Raw genomic sequence first — 16,374 nt, 5'->3', positions numbered from 1 at the left:
GATAGCATTTTTTCCAAATACATATTCATAATACTCCAATGAGCACTATATAATTCCTAGAAGTGTATCTGTATATGATGAAAGCTTATCTTTAATTTAATCAATTCTAAAGGAGGTTTGGTTGTCCTTCTACATTGTGACAGATAGAAGGAATATTCAAATGTACTGTCAAATGAAAAAAAAACACCTGTTTGGTAATGTAAAACAACAAAGCTAGACATAGGCTTGTGCCCTTCCGCAGACTGAGCATTAATAGGAACAGCAGAAATAAACACTGAAGACAAAAAGACAAATTGTCATAAATGAGTTATCAAAAGCTGTCAGCTATCAAACGTCTTTCAGGGGCTGCTTTCACAGAAGGTAGCAGATGTTAATGCTGACTTCCTTCATCAGTAAGGATGCAGTTTGTTTGCAAATCACAAATTCAACTTTAGAGTGATGACAGACATCAAAAAAACGAATGGTTTGATTTCAAAGAAAGCCTTTCAGTGCTTCAGTTTCTATTCTGTGACATTTTATCTGTTGTGTTAAGGAGAGCAGATGTATGTAGGACAATCTCGATGCTACTGGTGTCTTTGGAGAGAAAGGAGATGAAACAGAGCAGACTAATTGAGACAAAAGTCCATCCCCTGCCTGTGTGAGCTGCCATTCTTTCTAAAGACACTTACTGTAAGTAATTACAGTGTTCGAGAGCACCAGTCTCTCAAGCCAATGTGCAATCATAGGTTGGAACCTGACATTAAAGAGAATCTTGCCATATTTGGTTCACATAAGCATCCTTGTAAATATAACTGCTGAGATCATTGTGTTCCTGCTGCCTCCCTGCAATCACTCATTTGTACCCCTGCTGTTTTCACATCACACAATTAATACAAACACACCAAATGCTGCCAAAAATTAAATATTTTTTTATAAAAGATAGATACAGAATATCTGAAATTCATACTCATCATGAAGGATACCGTATATACAAAGACAGGGCTCTCAATATTTGATAGCTGTCTCAATGTATGAATCTTGCACCAGGAGGTATACAGTCTACGACAGCAGGGTACTAAATTATTTAGAATGAGCTGAATGGTAGTATGACTCTGTTTAACAGATGGCTAAATCAGGCTGGTATAATGTTCCCCTGTCATGTAAAGTAATTATTGCAACATTGTCATTTTCTTTAGTCTTTTGGTGCCTTAAATCCAATTTCAGTCACTTTTTTCCCCTTGTTTCTAAGGAAACATACAGGATTAGCTGTTTATTTAGCAGCCACACATCAAATACTCAGAGCTGGGATCAACGCAGCAGTCTTACAGGACTAACTGTGAAAAAATGTTTATGAGGTTTTGTATGCAGCGAGGCACAGCTCAGTGGGGGGATATGGATCCCTTGAGCTCCCTAAACAGTCACTGGTGCTTTGTAGAGCATATTATTCTGGGATTTTCACTGATGCATGCTCTTTGTAAGGCGAGTTCATTTACAGTGCAGTCTGTTAAATACAAATCTATGACATCTTCGACATGTATTTCCATGAGTTATGAGTAGCAGATCTTTTGTCACATAAATCATTTAAGGTTTGTTGATGTTTGTTATGTGGTGTATTTTGAGGTAATATTGCTGCTTCTTGTAAGGACAGACATTGGTTACTTAATTGGATTAACTGACTAATTAAAAATCGATGTTTAACTGATTTCCAGGACTAGATGCTCCTCATTCATTTTTACTTGGCTAAACTAAAATGTCAAACATTACCAGGTTATTTCAAATTATGATTTTTCTGATTACATGAATGTGTTTTGGCAAATTAAACATGAACCACTGGGTTTATAGACAGATTTTAACAAAAAAAGTGCAGTATTGGACAGAAACATACAGTAGTTGCAATGAGAATGCAAGTGGACCTGAAATGGAGCCTTGAGGTACACCATATTTAAATAAGGAAAAAGGAAACATGATCCCCAGTGGAATGATACAATTTTCCATTTTGCAGGTAAGATTAGGACCATCTCAGGTTAGCTGTAGACATTACCAATCCTTTGCTTGAGTGTAACGGTCAAAGTAATGGTCAGTGGACTGAACAGGGACCTCAAAAAGGTTTTGAAAAACAACTGCCAAAAACAATGTGCAGGGACCTGAAAATGTCATAATCAGAACAATGTCAACCCTCAACCAGATCTGAGTCAAAAATAAAACAGAAACTTTTCACAGATGAAACTATGAAGAATAACACTCTGAATGAACTCTGTACCATCCCACAGAAACAGCTGGGTGATTGTGAATGCAGATTAGGTTGTTGACAGATTCCTACAAGTTGTTTGTGCATACCACTGGGAAAATAATTTCAAATAAATTAATTGCCTCAATGAGCAGCTGAACTCCTACATCAAAAGTAACACTGACAAGTGGGAATTCACAATGACTGTTTAAGATTTTGTGAGATAAGGACAAGAGATTAAATATTTCTTTCTATTAGAACTACGATGGGTTTGTTTTTCTACCCAAAAATGGAAAAAAATGTCTGCATGCCAGATTCTTGTCACCAAGCTTGCCAGACTCATCTTTCAGCATGTCTGAGCTGACCAGTTTGTAGTTTATGTAGGGTTGAATTACATCAGTGTTCTTGGCAGTGGACCCCTCTGACAGCATGCAGGAATGCTGGTAATGTTGGGGATCATTGCTCCAAGATACTAAAAGGCTTTTGCCCAACTAACTACTGAACTACTGATCACCATGATACTGTGATGGGCAATGGCAAGAAGATAAAAAATGTGAATTCCAGTCGTGCTAGCAGGAGGCCTTTTGGATCTGGATGCTGTAAAGTTTGACCTTCACCCCCTCGCAGGAGCACTGTGTGGACTGCTGGAACGAGCTGCTGCAGATTCAGCAGCCGAGCACCTGCAAAAACAGTTTGCGGCTGAGGCAAGGTTGGAGCTCCAGCAGGGACACCAGTGAGGGCAGAGGGATCGTCAGTAGCTGGCGGGCACTCCATGGCTCCAAACGCTGCAGACTCAGGGGCTTCAAATACCCAGTTCCTGGAAATTATAGCAACAAGTCGTCATTCGAGTTTAGGCTGGTTGCATCATCCTTTAAAATCACGTCTCAAAATCTATTTGTGGAAAAATTTCTAGCGACTAGGATCCAGCTGGTTCTAACCACACAGACACACACAGAAGCACACAAATGGTTAAGATGCCTTACTGAAGGCTTTATGAAAACAATTACCAGATAAAACTAGCAAAAATGCCCATTCCATTCTACATACTAATGTACAGTTTATATTAAGTGTAGTGTTTTGCAATAAAATTCAAGAAACTAATTAGTTTACTACAAACAGGAATTTACAACATACATTTCTGGAATTCAAACTGTGACTGTGGAAAGCTACTACCAATTTAACTTAAAATTACATCCATTATCTTCCTTTGCTACCTCAATGCCATCTACAATTTGGTTTAATGATTTTCCAGCTGTGAGCAAACTGCATTAGTTTTAGGATTCGTGCGTTGTGTGGAATCGGGAAACATATTTGTGAGCATACGCAAGCAAACCACTGAATTTGACTAGAGGCTCTGCAGCAAGGTTGTGCCCTCTGGAAAGCAAACAGTGAAGGAGAGCAGAGAGATGTTTAAATAGGCCAAACAGCAGGTGCACCAAATCATCAATAATGAGCCTCAATTACCAGAACTACCACTCCTGCTAGGAGGGCAGGACTCAGAGCCTCTACCCCTGCCACTACCTACCACATTTTCATCCTTTCACAAGCATGTTTAATCAGTTTTTCCGCCCTTTTTAAAAATCATATATGAAGCATATAACTTACATTTATAAAGGTAGTATATAAATAAGGTTTATTACTTCAGGTTTATTACCCTATATACTATTTACTGTATTCTACATAGTATAATCACAAAGAGGGTGAGCAGTACCACACTGTACCATACACACACACACACGCATCCACCCACACACACATACACACACAAAGGGTTTTAGTTGGTACATTTTCAGGCTGCAAGCTTTTAAATCTTCTAAATTAGAGCCGGTCCATCCCTGCTGTTATGACTAAGAAAATAAAATGCCCACAAGCTCTAGTCATGGCACATTGTATCAGTGTCTAGTGCTGGATGATCATTTCGCTTAACATGAGTAATTATCACGTTCAACATGACTAATTTAATTGAACATAAATTAGTGTGGCTCTCCTCAGGCATCAAATTCCAACAGTGTTCACTTACATTTATAGCTAAACTGAAGACCCAAATGTTTTCAGAAATATGAAATATTACACAGAAAAATAGAGCCTTTGACTTTGTTTTGAAGATTTAGTGACTTTTCAAACCCTTGCGCATGTTTTAAAAGCAACAAGTAAAGAGTAATTACATTGTTTGGAAAAGACAGCCCAGTCTCCTGAGGAATAATGTGGACAAATCCATATGTCACAATTTACATCCAGTGCTATAGCAGGAAGTAGTGTAATCTTTATGAAGTGAAGGAGAAAGTATGAGGTGTGGAGGTCAGGGGTTTATAGACCTTTTTCACAGCAGACATTTTGACATGTCAAAGCAGGAAAAGAACAAGTGTATTTAATGACATTAATGATGGCTGAATCCCATTTATCATGACACTGGTATGGATTACTTGGATACATGAATGGAGCTGAGACATTGTTAATGTTGTCAGTTTCATCTGTGGTTTTTCCTGCTATGACAAGTCAAAATGTCCGCTGTGAAAAAGGTCCATTGCACCAGACTTTGAGGCAGGAGACTACTGCAGAGTTTTCATCCTGTCACACACTTGCAATTTGCCATTTTATTACCTATAACCACAGTCTTTCACTAACCCTAACCAAGTGTTTTGTTGCCTCAACTTAACCTTAACCATATAATATAATTGCCATTACCATGATGGGTTTTTTTAACCGTAACCATACTGTGTTTGCCATGCACACATAAGCTAAGTTCACATTATGGAGAAGCATCTATTCAAGCCAAAATGGAGGGAACTTATTGTAACTGAATGCTAGCAAAGCCATGACATCCATGTTTATGATTTGACTGTCACACAAATGGCATTATTGTTGTTATTCTTGTGCTCATGCGCTTCACATTTCAGTTAAATCTGCGCATGTGTGGCACTTTAAGACTTCACTGGTGTTCACACTGGAGTCGGATACATGTCACTCAATTATAAACATGAATCTCACCCATCAACACACTTACACAAAAAAACCCAGATCTGACTCAAAAATCTGAATTCAGCATTAAGGCCTGTAATGTGAATGTAGCCATATTGTAGAAAGCAAAGAAAGCAAGGGTTTTGCAAAGTTTTCCAATATTGACTTTCTTGTCCAGCTTTTTCTACCATAAAACAAAATACTAATGTCATATGAAAAGAATTTGTCCTGACTGTGGTCACCATTTCTTTCACCTTTTGAAACAACACCCAACCAACAAATAATGAAATACTAGTTAAGGGCGTCCCAGTGGCCAAATGGTTAACCACACAACCGTAATGTCCACGGTTCAACTCCCAGCCGCATGAAACTTGTTGCGTATCATACATGTAGCAACAAGACAACTTATTTATAATTTATAAACAGTACACAGCTATTTAATAAATGGTTTATAACAGATATAGTGTGTTTGCCAGCAATTATAAATTAACTCCTACCTCCTATGAAGACATATTTTATATTATAAAACTGTTTTACTGTATTGTCAGTCATTATCTGTTTATACTGTATATCAGCCTCCACTTAAAGTATGGATTCCCACAAGATGAGTTGTAGTTGTTGGAATACACTGACACATATCTGCTTACAGTGACATTATCATGTGTTATAAATCACTACTGTTTATAAATGTTAGCCATTAATGATTGCTGTATTCCATTTAGGTGAGTTGGTTGCAGGGCTGAGCCATTGTTTATGTTATTAGTGACACCTGTGCTTTTCCCGTCATGACAGATGAAGATATCTGCTGTGAAAAAGGTGTATTTGTGACTATGGAAGCAGAAAGGCTTGGATTTTAAACAAAAAAAACAACCTTTCAAAAGACTTTCAAAAAATACAAGTAAAATACTACTGACAAACACACAATAGACCTTTTCATGTATCTTTGATATTGCTACATACTGGATTTAGAAGTAGTGGGATCAAGATGAAGTCAGTTGAAACTGACTAGCATTTTCACAATACAACGCAACTAACAACAATTCATCCTATTGCTTTATCATGACATATCTGTTTTCACTATGATTATTCACCTATGAAAATACATACAGAGAGGTTGAAAGAGGTGAAATGAACGTCGGCCGCAATGTTATATCAGCTATCTTAGTCCAAATGTCAGCCAGGCTTTTTTCTGATAAAGAAACAGAGTTATCAAACTGCTTCCTATTGCTGCTGCCATGGTGACAGGAGGGTATAGAAGAGGCAAATCAGAGGCAAGTGATAACACTCAGAAATAGATGTTACCACTGCAGCCAGGCTTTGTGCTGTTGTGTTGTGAAAATGTCCATACCCACAACTAGTGTGCCTTTTGAATTGTTTCTGTATTTGTTAGAAAAAATAGGTCGGAGAAAAGACTGAAATCTGAGATGTCATTTGTAATTTGTAAGAACCCATTAGCCTTTTTGAAGCAGGTGTATTTACTCACCTTTCATGTTCAAAGGCCTTACAGTCATCTCGAAACTCTTTAAAAGCAACCTGGTATTTTGTGTCCACCAAATTGCATTTTTCAGTTTATCCAATGGGATTTGAAAGGATTTCGGAAGCTTATTTGTTTTTTTTCTAAGTTTATTTGCCACATTTAATCATATACGGTGAAATATAATCCTGTGCATTAAAAAGTGTTTAAATAGAATAGCAATAGTAATAAATATATGTGTTATGCATAGGGTAAAAGCCCTCAGTGCCTTTCAGCGCTGGCCTGGTGTAAATATCCTCTGGGCAGGGTAGAGCGGCTGATTGAACCGCTCCTTGCAGGGCCTTGCAGTCTTCTTCCAACCAGGCAGTGATGTTCCCTGTCAGAACTCTCTCGATGGTGCGGGAGTAGAAATTCCTCAGTATTTGAGGGAATACCCTTGAATTTCCTCAAGCATCTGAAGTGAAACAGTCTCTGCCTTGCTTTTCTCACTACTGAGTCATTACGCAGCGCCCAGGTCAGGCCATCGGTGAATTTGAAACTTCAATAAAGTGCAATGACGCAATATTAGCAAATTCTCCCGAGCACCACACTAACTGATGCAAATATTACACTATACAGAATATAGGTTTACATTTTGAGCATATTCATAAGAACTGATGTCAGAAAGCTAAAAAAAAATCAAAGCTCTCAGGTATTCCAGCTTGAAAACCATTACCTCCAGCTGTCAATCTTAGTGTGTCCTTCACTGTTTTCTCATAATTTGCATAAATATGAAACTCACTTTTATGAATTCTTACATCAAAGTTTTTGATTTAACATCAAAGTCTTTAAAAAATGTTGGATGGAGATTGCATCAAGATAAATGCTAAAACAATGACAGTTTAATTAACTTTACCACCCACAAGACACCAAGGCCAGTTAAACACTGATGATACAATCACACGTAGGTTTGCTGTGGTGGGTGAACTGTTATTTCAAATAATCAGTCAAAAATACCTGACACTCTCTAATCACCACACTGTTTCCAGCTGAGTATTTTGAATTTATTGTTAAGAGCAGCCAAACAACAAAGGCAACATGTATGCTCTCTCCTCTCACTCACACTCCTTCCTACACGGTTATTGCTATTGTTGCACCCATAATCATACTTGTCAGTCCCAAAAAAAAGGTGAATTTCCAAAATTTACAGTGGCTCTCTGTACAGTTTTGACAGAAATGAACTGTACAAAGTGTCCCCATTGTTTTGTCCTCATTCAGGACAGTTTTATTTGCTTGAAACTACAACTTTAGTAGAGAAAATAATGCAGTAAAGAGGTTAACATTGGAAGGAGAGCACGGAATTTAATGTAAAACACAGAGCAAAAGGCTTTAGTAAAATGTGCAAGTATAGCCTGAGGAAAAAATCATATTCTTTAATGTTTGTTGAAAGAATGTGTTGTGTGTGTGTGTGTGTGTGTGTGTGTCCCAGCTGGATAAAGCACAAACAATGTTAATGATTTGAATCTAGCCTGGGAGCATTGTCACATGTCGTCTGCATCTGTTTCCCCCCCCTCCCAATGTTTGCTGCTAAAGAGTTGACTCACCCAAAATACAAAAAAAACATATTTTGTCACCTACTCATTGTGATGTCTAACCTTGCAGATAGCTCTGATTTAATTGGTCAAGGTTTTGAAATATAATATCTGCTTTCACCCCGATACAGTTTTCATTTTAAATTCGCTGCTCTCAGTATTGAAAATTTTAATTTAAAAAGTTGTTTTTCCACAGACCTCACTTTTCACTGTGTCACAGTCACGCGCTTTGCAGACCCAACCTCTTCACTTGAACACAGAACACATGATTATAATGTTATTCAAATCGTAGCAAAAGTGCTGCTGTTGGCTGAAAGCACACGTGAACTTTAGTCTTTGCATGCTGTAGTGTGCTAATGCTAGAGATAAATCCTGTCCAAACCCTCTTAAAAGGGACGTATCATGCACATTTCCAGGTCCATATTTATATTCTGGGACTCTACTGGAATATCTTAACTCCTTATTTATCTTATAATGGCCCTTTATGCAGCTCCTCAGTTCAGCCTCCGTCTCAAACAGGTCGTTTTAGCTCCTGTCTCTTTAAGGTTCCCCTCCCTATTAACCCACTCTGTTCTGATTGGTTAACTTGTAGAAGCTGCCAGCTCGGCTGACTTCTGCCGGCTCTCTAGGCTACGTAAACAAACAGTAATAGTAGGATTTCAGTTCTTTTTCTCGTTTTTTCCTTGAAATATATGCAATCCATACTGGTGGAGCCCGAATCCGATCCAAAATATGAGAGTGGACGACGCGAACAGCCCAAGAAACAACCTTAGCAACAACCTTAGCAACAAAGACTAAGGAAATGGATAGCCGTTTGTGGGCGTGTGTGAACAATCTGACGCCGGTTTGACGGGGAAATAGAGGTTACTTTGCATCTTGGACTTGAGGGCGGCATTTTACATACGTTCACCTCAATTTTTTTGAATTTTGACCATGTTTAACATAGACATCTTACATTAAAACAGTATAAAAATAACATAAAACCACAAAAACCATAATATGTCCCTTTTAACACAATCACCAGGGAAGCTATGTTGTTTTTTTCTCAGTGTAAATCTATTCAGCTGTTAAATATCTAAATGCTTTACAAATTTCAACCTGGTTCTAGTGTAAGCTATTGTATGGCACTGTAAGGCACATTAGGAAGGAAAAACTAAACAAAAATAGATAGGGGGATTATGAAGGACATCCCTGAGGAAAAGTCTATTACTGGTAATATGCTAGATCCTGCCTCACTGAGACAGTGAGTATTGAAATGATAGACTGTGTGGGAAGTTGAGCTGTAAAACCTGCAAGTGATCTGAAGTGAATAATGTGTTTGAAGATTACATGAATCAGAGAAGAAATTAAGTGAAACTGAATCATGAAACTAAAATATTGTCATGTTCGTGTCATATCTGTCTATAAAAAGATGAAGGATACTTGTGATACTTCTTCTCATTGATGCCATTGAACTAGGTAGTGATGCACCTGGGGACAGGGTTGCTGCAGGGCCCTCAGCACTCTTACTTTCTATTGAGATGGTTGTTGTTTTCCTGATGAGGACAGTCTTGTTGTGTGTTGTGTGGGTTTGAAAAGAGATGTTGACGTTGATTCTTTTAAACGTCATTTTTCAATACTGTGATCACCAGTAATTTCCAAGACAGATATCTCAAAACCAGAGCACAAAAATCTATAAACGTAAAAGATTTTTCTGCTTCCTTCTTCTTCTAGAAATGATTATCGCTTGCATGTGCTCTCACTCGTATACAGTTTTATTTGCTCTCTGTATTTACACAAATTAATTTATAAAGCACAAGAATTAGAAGTTGATTGGTGTCTCATTTAAAGCACCAGCTTAAAGCTTATTTATTCTGCTTCACGTATACTGCGTAATGATGGAGAAAAGAAGCAGACCGTGATGAAATCTATCAGCTCACTCTGCTCTTCCATCGCTAAACTCTCAGTCGTTACTGCATATTTATTTTTCCCTCCCAGCCGTTATACCCACACAACACAAGAGGCCTAAACATGCTTTCAGCGTTCTCGTATGTCTATATACAGTCGACTCCTTCAGTCAGCTGTAATGCATTTAGACACAGGCAACAATGAAAGATTTAAAAGCTATGCTCTATCCCTGAAAAAGTAGTTTAATTCAATGACGGTGTGATTACAGAATGCTTTATTTGTGTCATGTATTGATGCACTGCTATACAGTCCATTGATCTGATACATTGAGTTCACATTAACAAACAAAGCAAGTACATTAAACACACCACTCCAGCAACCCTGGTCCAGAGGTTTTAATGCTTTTTCTGTCATGATTACCAACCCCCCCCCAACAAACTAGGCCTTTGTCTACACAGCATTTTCTCTCACGAATGGCAATTAAATATCTTCAAAGGCTCTTTTCATGCTAAATAATAACATGACCTCGAAGAACTTCACATTTAAAAACGAGGAGAGGTTTGTCAGGTTGCAAATGTGGCTGTGGAAAACGGCAAAGGTCACCTGCTCTTCCGGTCCGTGCGCCCTTCTGATTTGTTCCGCCGTGTTAACAGGCTGCGTTTGCCCCTTCAGAGATCAAAGGTGTGCGACTCCTGTCTCTGTGAGGACATTGTAAGAAAGCGGCATCCAGCAGACTAATCCAATTAAATGTGTTTGTTCAGGTTGTGATGTGCTCGAGCCAAAAACAGCGATGAAGGTTGCTGCCGCTGTCGCTCTGCAGCAGCAACAGGGGGAGTGGGAGCCTGATTAGACTGATGTGTCTGCGGTCCACGGCGCGGCAAGCCAAAATTGAGCGTATGAGCATATTTACAGTGAGCGCACAAGGCAACCAGCAGCTAAATTATTCAGCATGCGGAAGAGATGTAATGACTGTCTCCTGTTATTAATGACCCACGCCAGAGCTTATTTATGAAAGGATACTTGAGTGTAGTAGGCAGAAGATGAAGGAGCATGAGATTGAAGATATTCGCCTTTATCGTGATTCAGGCTTAATTAAAAGTTTTGTGAAGTCCAAACAAATAGATTGTCTTTTTACACTTCCTCCCATGTACATAAAAGCTATTTTGATTTCAATTTTAAATGTTAGATTGCCTAATTTCAATAATTTATGAAACACATCACTTTCCTTGGTGTTTTCTTTTGCCGTAAGCAAACTTTTGATCAGTCAATATCAAATGTCAGCTTCTCTGCATCTTCTACATTAGCTTGCGTGCCCGTTGCAGCTAACTTTTGGAGGGGGAAAAAGCAACAACTTGCATTTATATAAAACACCTCCCTTTTAGTAACGAGGGCTATAAGGAGTCTAACATGCTATACACAAAAGTGATTCCCAGACGCTCTCAATAAATTAAGATGCAACCTTGAAACCGTGATGTCCTTGTGCTAAATGTTAAAAAGTAGCATGTTCGAAACTGCATTAATGAATAGAGAGGTGTGATGCAAGCAAGGTTTTCCTCAAGGCCCGAATCCCTGCATGACTCTGATATATTATTTAATCTAAAAAGAGGAATTGTCTTGTTGCATTTCAACAACTTAGAAACCACATTAGTGGGTGCTCAGTGCCTGTTGGTGAATTTTTTTTTTTCTCTCCTTTTAATTTAAGATGAAAGCACTCTAATGAACTTGAAATCATGGTTCTCACAGGACTTGTATAGAGCTGGTTGGGATTCACTTCGACGCTATTAGCTGGTCACTAAACATCTTGGTGGAAATGTTAATTATAGACTTGCATGGCTGTAGATAGTGCCGCAACAAATCTGCACACCCAAACACAAGCTGCCCTGGAGAAATTATCTGCTGATGCAGGAGATATGGTACTGTAAGCTCTGGGCAGTGAATAAGGCTGATTTATCAATACTTATTGAACTGTGGCCTGAACTGGATACATTGCTTGGTCTCTGAAGGGTAGGCCAGTAATCAGTCTGCTTGTTAAACATGAGAGGAGATGCAAAGTGGAGTATCCATTTATATACCAGCTTAATATGACTGATGGTTTATGTATTATACATAAAACCTTGCATGTTCTCCTCATGGATGGAACTACGATGCTCTGATCTGTATGTTTTCAAGTGTTTCATGGTTATCATGGGTTTACTGCAATGTGCCTTAGTTAGTTGGTACTGGATGATGTAAAATCTATACTTTTTCTGAACTTTTTTTTTCTAAATTAAAAAATGTATAAGCAATATTAGAAAGCATTCTCCACCAAGGCTACACAATCCTCTAAAGAGCTAATGTTTTTAAAATTTACATTTTTAAAAAGGCACTAAGCTAATTTTACACATGCAGATCAGTTTATTTGATATGGAGAGCTCTAGTCAGCTTTTGAAAACATGTATAATTTTGTCTTCTTTGAATCTGGATGTTCATCTGGGTTATCTCTTGGCTCGGGCTCGGAGACAGCTATTTTCTTTTCACAGAAAGCCTGTGTTGCAATAACCTGGTTCCAGACCTCTGAATTACTGCCCACATCTCTGATTCGTTCAGCGATTCCATTGATGAATAAATTAAGTGAAACTAAATGGCGATTCAGTCTGATCGTCAGGCTAGCGTAACAAACAGGGGGTGTGGAGTTTGATGTGGTTTGCTAAAGATGCTATTCATTGCATTATGAGAAATGTAGGATCCAGCCATTTTAGAGCATTACCTGTGGAGACTATAAATTGGGATCGGCCTCTGCTGCTTCATATTTGACCATTCTTTTAAAAATTAGTCTCTTGCAAGTTCCCCAACAAAATGGAAGTACTAAACTACTAACACTACTATAAATGTACCGGAGCACACCTTTAATCTTAATACATGTGTCCACATGTGCTTTTTTTTGGTGCCTCCAACAAATTTCATTGAAATCTGTTAAACTGTTGCTGATTTTCCCCTGGAAACTGGTTAGCAGAGGAGCTAAATGCCAAGTTTCATTTTAGGCATTAGAGAACTAATGTTCATTAGCTACAGCTGATATAATCTCCCACTGGTGAATGTCAATTTAACCTGCAACAACAATGGTCAGTGCCGGTTAAAACGAGAAGCCTGACAGCTTTATCTGAATGATTTGCAAATATCTCTGTTAATAGAAAATAATTCGGTTCGATGAGAGATTCATCAGCGTCTGAGTTTAACAAATTATTTTGCTGATGGGAAGTGGGAACACAGCTTTACAACTGATTCAAGCATGCAGGTACAATATCTAATTTAAACTAACTTTAACTCAGTGCTCACTCTGTTGGGTAAAATGTATGTCCAGCTGGTGATTATCAAACTAACCTAAGACCTTTTTCTCTCATGATCCCACCCAACTAATCTGTTTGCCTCAACTTTTTTCACTTGTTTTTCATCTTTTCATGATTTTCTGCTCTTATTAATTACAGCAACTCTTCTTGTGATCAGTTTAATTACTAGATGATGGTCTTTGCTGGTTTTCCCTGAAGTTTAATACAGTATATTTCATAAAGGAGTAATAATTTCTTCTGATGTTTGTGGAGGTGCTGTTTGTTTCTGTAAACTGTAATATACTGCAACCCCATATTTGGTTAAAACTCAAAAACTTAGACAGAAAATGCAGTTATTGTATCTCTCAAAGCCCTTAATGTGTAGATTTTTGATTGTATCTTTCAAATATTTCTGATGGCATGCATTTTTGTTTGTAGAAGAATCAGATGATCCCAGTGAGAAGTGGTGCAGTCTGTGTGTTCCTGGTAGCCATTTATCTCAGTGTCCCTGTTGGGTGGAAGTGTGGCACATTTATGGCGCCCTAATGTTAAAGGTGCTGTCCTTGACTGACTAAATGACAAAGCACACTGGCTTTTCTCAATTTCAGAAATCCCAGATGAAGAATTTCAGGTAAGAGTTTTGGTTTTCTGCTTAAATTTGATATATTAATTCTTCCTGTTCTCTAACACTGTCCTATACGCCATGCTGTTCTCTCAGTCATATCTAAATTGGAGCATGTACACAGCTTGATGTGTGATTACCAGCAGACACAGGAGATTGCTGCAATCAAACATTTTGAGGAGACTCGCTGCAGCTGAGCCACCAGGTAACCATTTTGGTCCATGCATCAGCCAGCCCGGTGAATAGCGAACGCTCGCTTCTGCTCCAATAATGTGTGCTGCATGTAGCTAACCTCACCGGGGTGAAGCATCAAACCCTGCAAAGTCAATTTCTCTCCGCTTATTAAATCACCCACGGCACAATCAGCAGCAGGGTGTTGGAAAATAAACATCCTGCTGATGGCGTGTGATAGAAGGTGTTAGCGGGCTCCTGGGGAAGGGATTTTCTGACTGAGGAAACACATGTTGACTCTTCGCTGTGGCAAGGGAAAAACTCTCCAAGCGGAGCATGATTTTAAGTATTTAGGAAGGTTTTTGTTGTTTTTTTGAGCAGTCAGAGGCCACTTAATAATCATCAAAAATCTTTAATAACATAACATCTTCATTCCTTTTCCCTAACATGATTAGACCCACTGAGCACTTTTCTGACACCAGATTATTACTCTATGACTCAATCTTCATAGAAATATCTGACTGAATTAATTAATTAGTGAAAATGTCTTGAAAAGAAAAATCTAGGATATTAAGAATGGTTAACATTAAACAGAATAAAAACAGAATACACACTTTTTCAATTCATGTTATCATCATTTAGTATTCCTGTAAATATTTCTAATAAAGTTGCCTCAAGTTGTTCGAGTTCCTTTAACATTTCAAGCATAAAACAACTAATATTTTGGTGCTGGTTCCATTATGGATCCTTCCTTGGGCAGGAAACTCAATTAAGATGTGATTTTCACATCAATTTTCTCTCAGAATGCTTCCTCAAGAAAACGCCACAGGCAACTAATCTCAGCGTAATAGCAATATATCTGTTTTCATGATTAATATGCATCAAAAAAATCACATATATTTTCATTTCCAGTTACCGGAGATTACATTTTGATAGGTCAAATATCTAATTGGTTTTTTTTACAGGCAATCAAGCTGAAGGCTTCATTTCCTTTCTTGGCAATTTGTACGAGGGGAGAAATTTACATCCACACAGTAAAAACTCCCAAACATATTAAGAGGAAGAAGTGATGGATGCTGCAACTTGATGGCAGATACTTTTAACAACAAGCATGTATGTTACAGCCACTGCTTTGTTGAAGTCAAGAAAACATAACCCATGTGTTCAAATTACTCCGCTGTTTAACTGCAGTACTTGTTTAACAACAGACAAATGTTAGAACTCATTTGTTTGTAGTCTTAGATCAGTGGTTCCCAACATTTTTTGTCTTATGTACCCCTTGAGCTGCTTTGCCATGCCAACAACATCCCCTCACTCATGTGTGTTGATGATTCTCCTAAATTTGTTCTATTAAACTCATATTAAACTGCACAACAACTGCTTACTAAATGAAAATATTTTAAGATATTTACATGTATTGTGAGTGAAAAAATAATATTGACTCACCCAGTAGCAATTTCAACTCCTTTTCATCAGTCACCTGAGCTTTAATAAGACACTTGAGCATGTTTGCCTTTCATAAGCTTTAATAGTTCTGGGGGCAATGTGGCAACAGCTGTTACCAGGCTGTTCTCCACATTCAGCCTCGAGGTTTTGATGTGAGTCAAAGCTGAGAAGGTCACATATAAGTAGATCCAAAAGGCAAAAGTTCATTCAATGTACATTTTCCCAGCTCAGGATATTTCTTTTCAACATCATCATGTCAGCATGTGCCATCTTTAGCCCGGGGTCAGAGGACAAATCCATAACATTTTCTTGCAGTCTTGCAGGAAGTCTGTTGTTGCTTTCATTCACATTGAATGGGTTCCTCACCCAGTCCAGTTTTTCTGACTTTGCTTTGATATCAGGGAGGTACTGGTTGAAATCAGTTCGGACAGATGTGCTTGCACCATTTTCACACCATATCACAGGACTTCTGTTAAACATCAAGACGGGCATCAAGCAGTGGGAAACAGCCTCAAATCTTCATCCTCACATTTCCTCTCCCATAATTAGACCTTCTTTATGAATGCATTCACTTTGCCCTACATGTTAAGGATATATGAGTCCTTGCCTTGAAGTGATAGGCTGAGGTCGTTCAGTTTGGTGAACACATCAAGCAAGATATGCCAGACGTGCAACCCACTCCGCGTCCTCGAACACTGCCGCAAGGGGTGGTGTGGGTGGTGAAGTGCTCTTTC

The 16,374-nt window shown here is 38.4% G+C and overlaps 1 long non-coding RNA gene across 1 annotated transcript; it reads right to left on the bottom strand.

Moving 5' to 3' along the window:
* Positions 1-1,810: 1,810 nt before the first annotated feature.
* On the bottom strand, positions 1,811-3,572 carry LOC121888227. The gene is made up of 2 exons (XR_006093163.1): positions 3,421-3,572; positions 1,811-3,023 (listed from the first exon to the last, which is right to left on the bottom strand). It is a non-coding gene; the product is annotated as an uncharacterized LOC121888227 (long non-coding RNA).
* Between the last annotated feature and the right edge of the window lie 12,802 nt (positions 3,573-16,374).

This window comes from Thunnus maccoyii, chromosome 21 (genome assembly GCF_910596095.1).
Source record: "Thunnus maccoyii chromosome 21, fThuMac1.1, whole genome shotgun sequence".
Taxonomy (NCBI): Eukaryota; Metazoa; Chordata; class Actinopteri; order Scombriformes; family Scombridae; genus Thunnus; species Thunnus maccoyii.
This window is presented reverse-complemented; position numbering and strand designations above follow the sequence as displayed.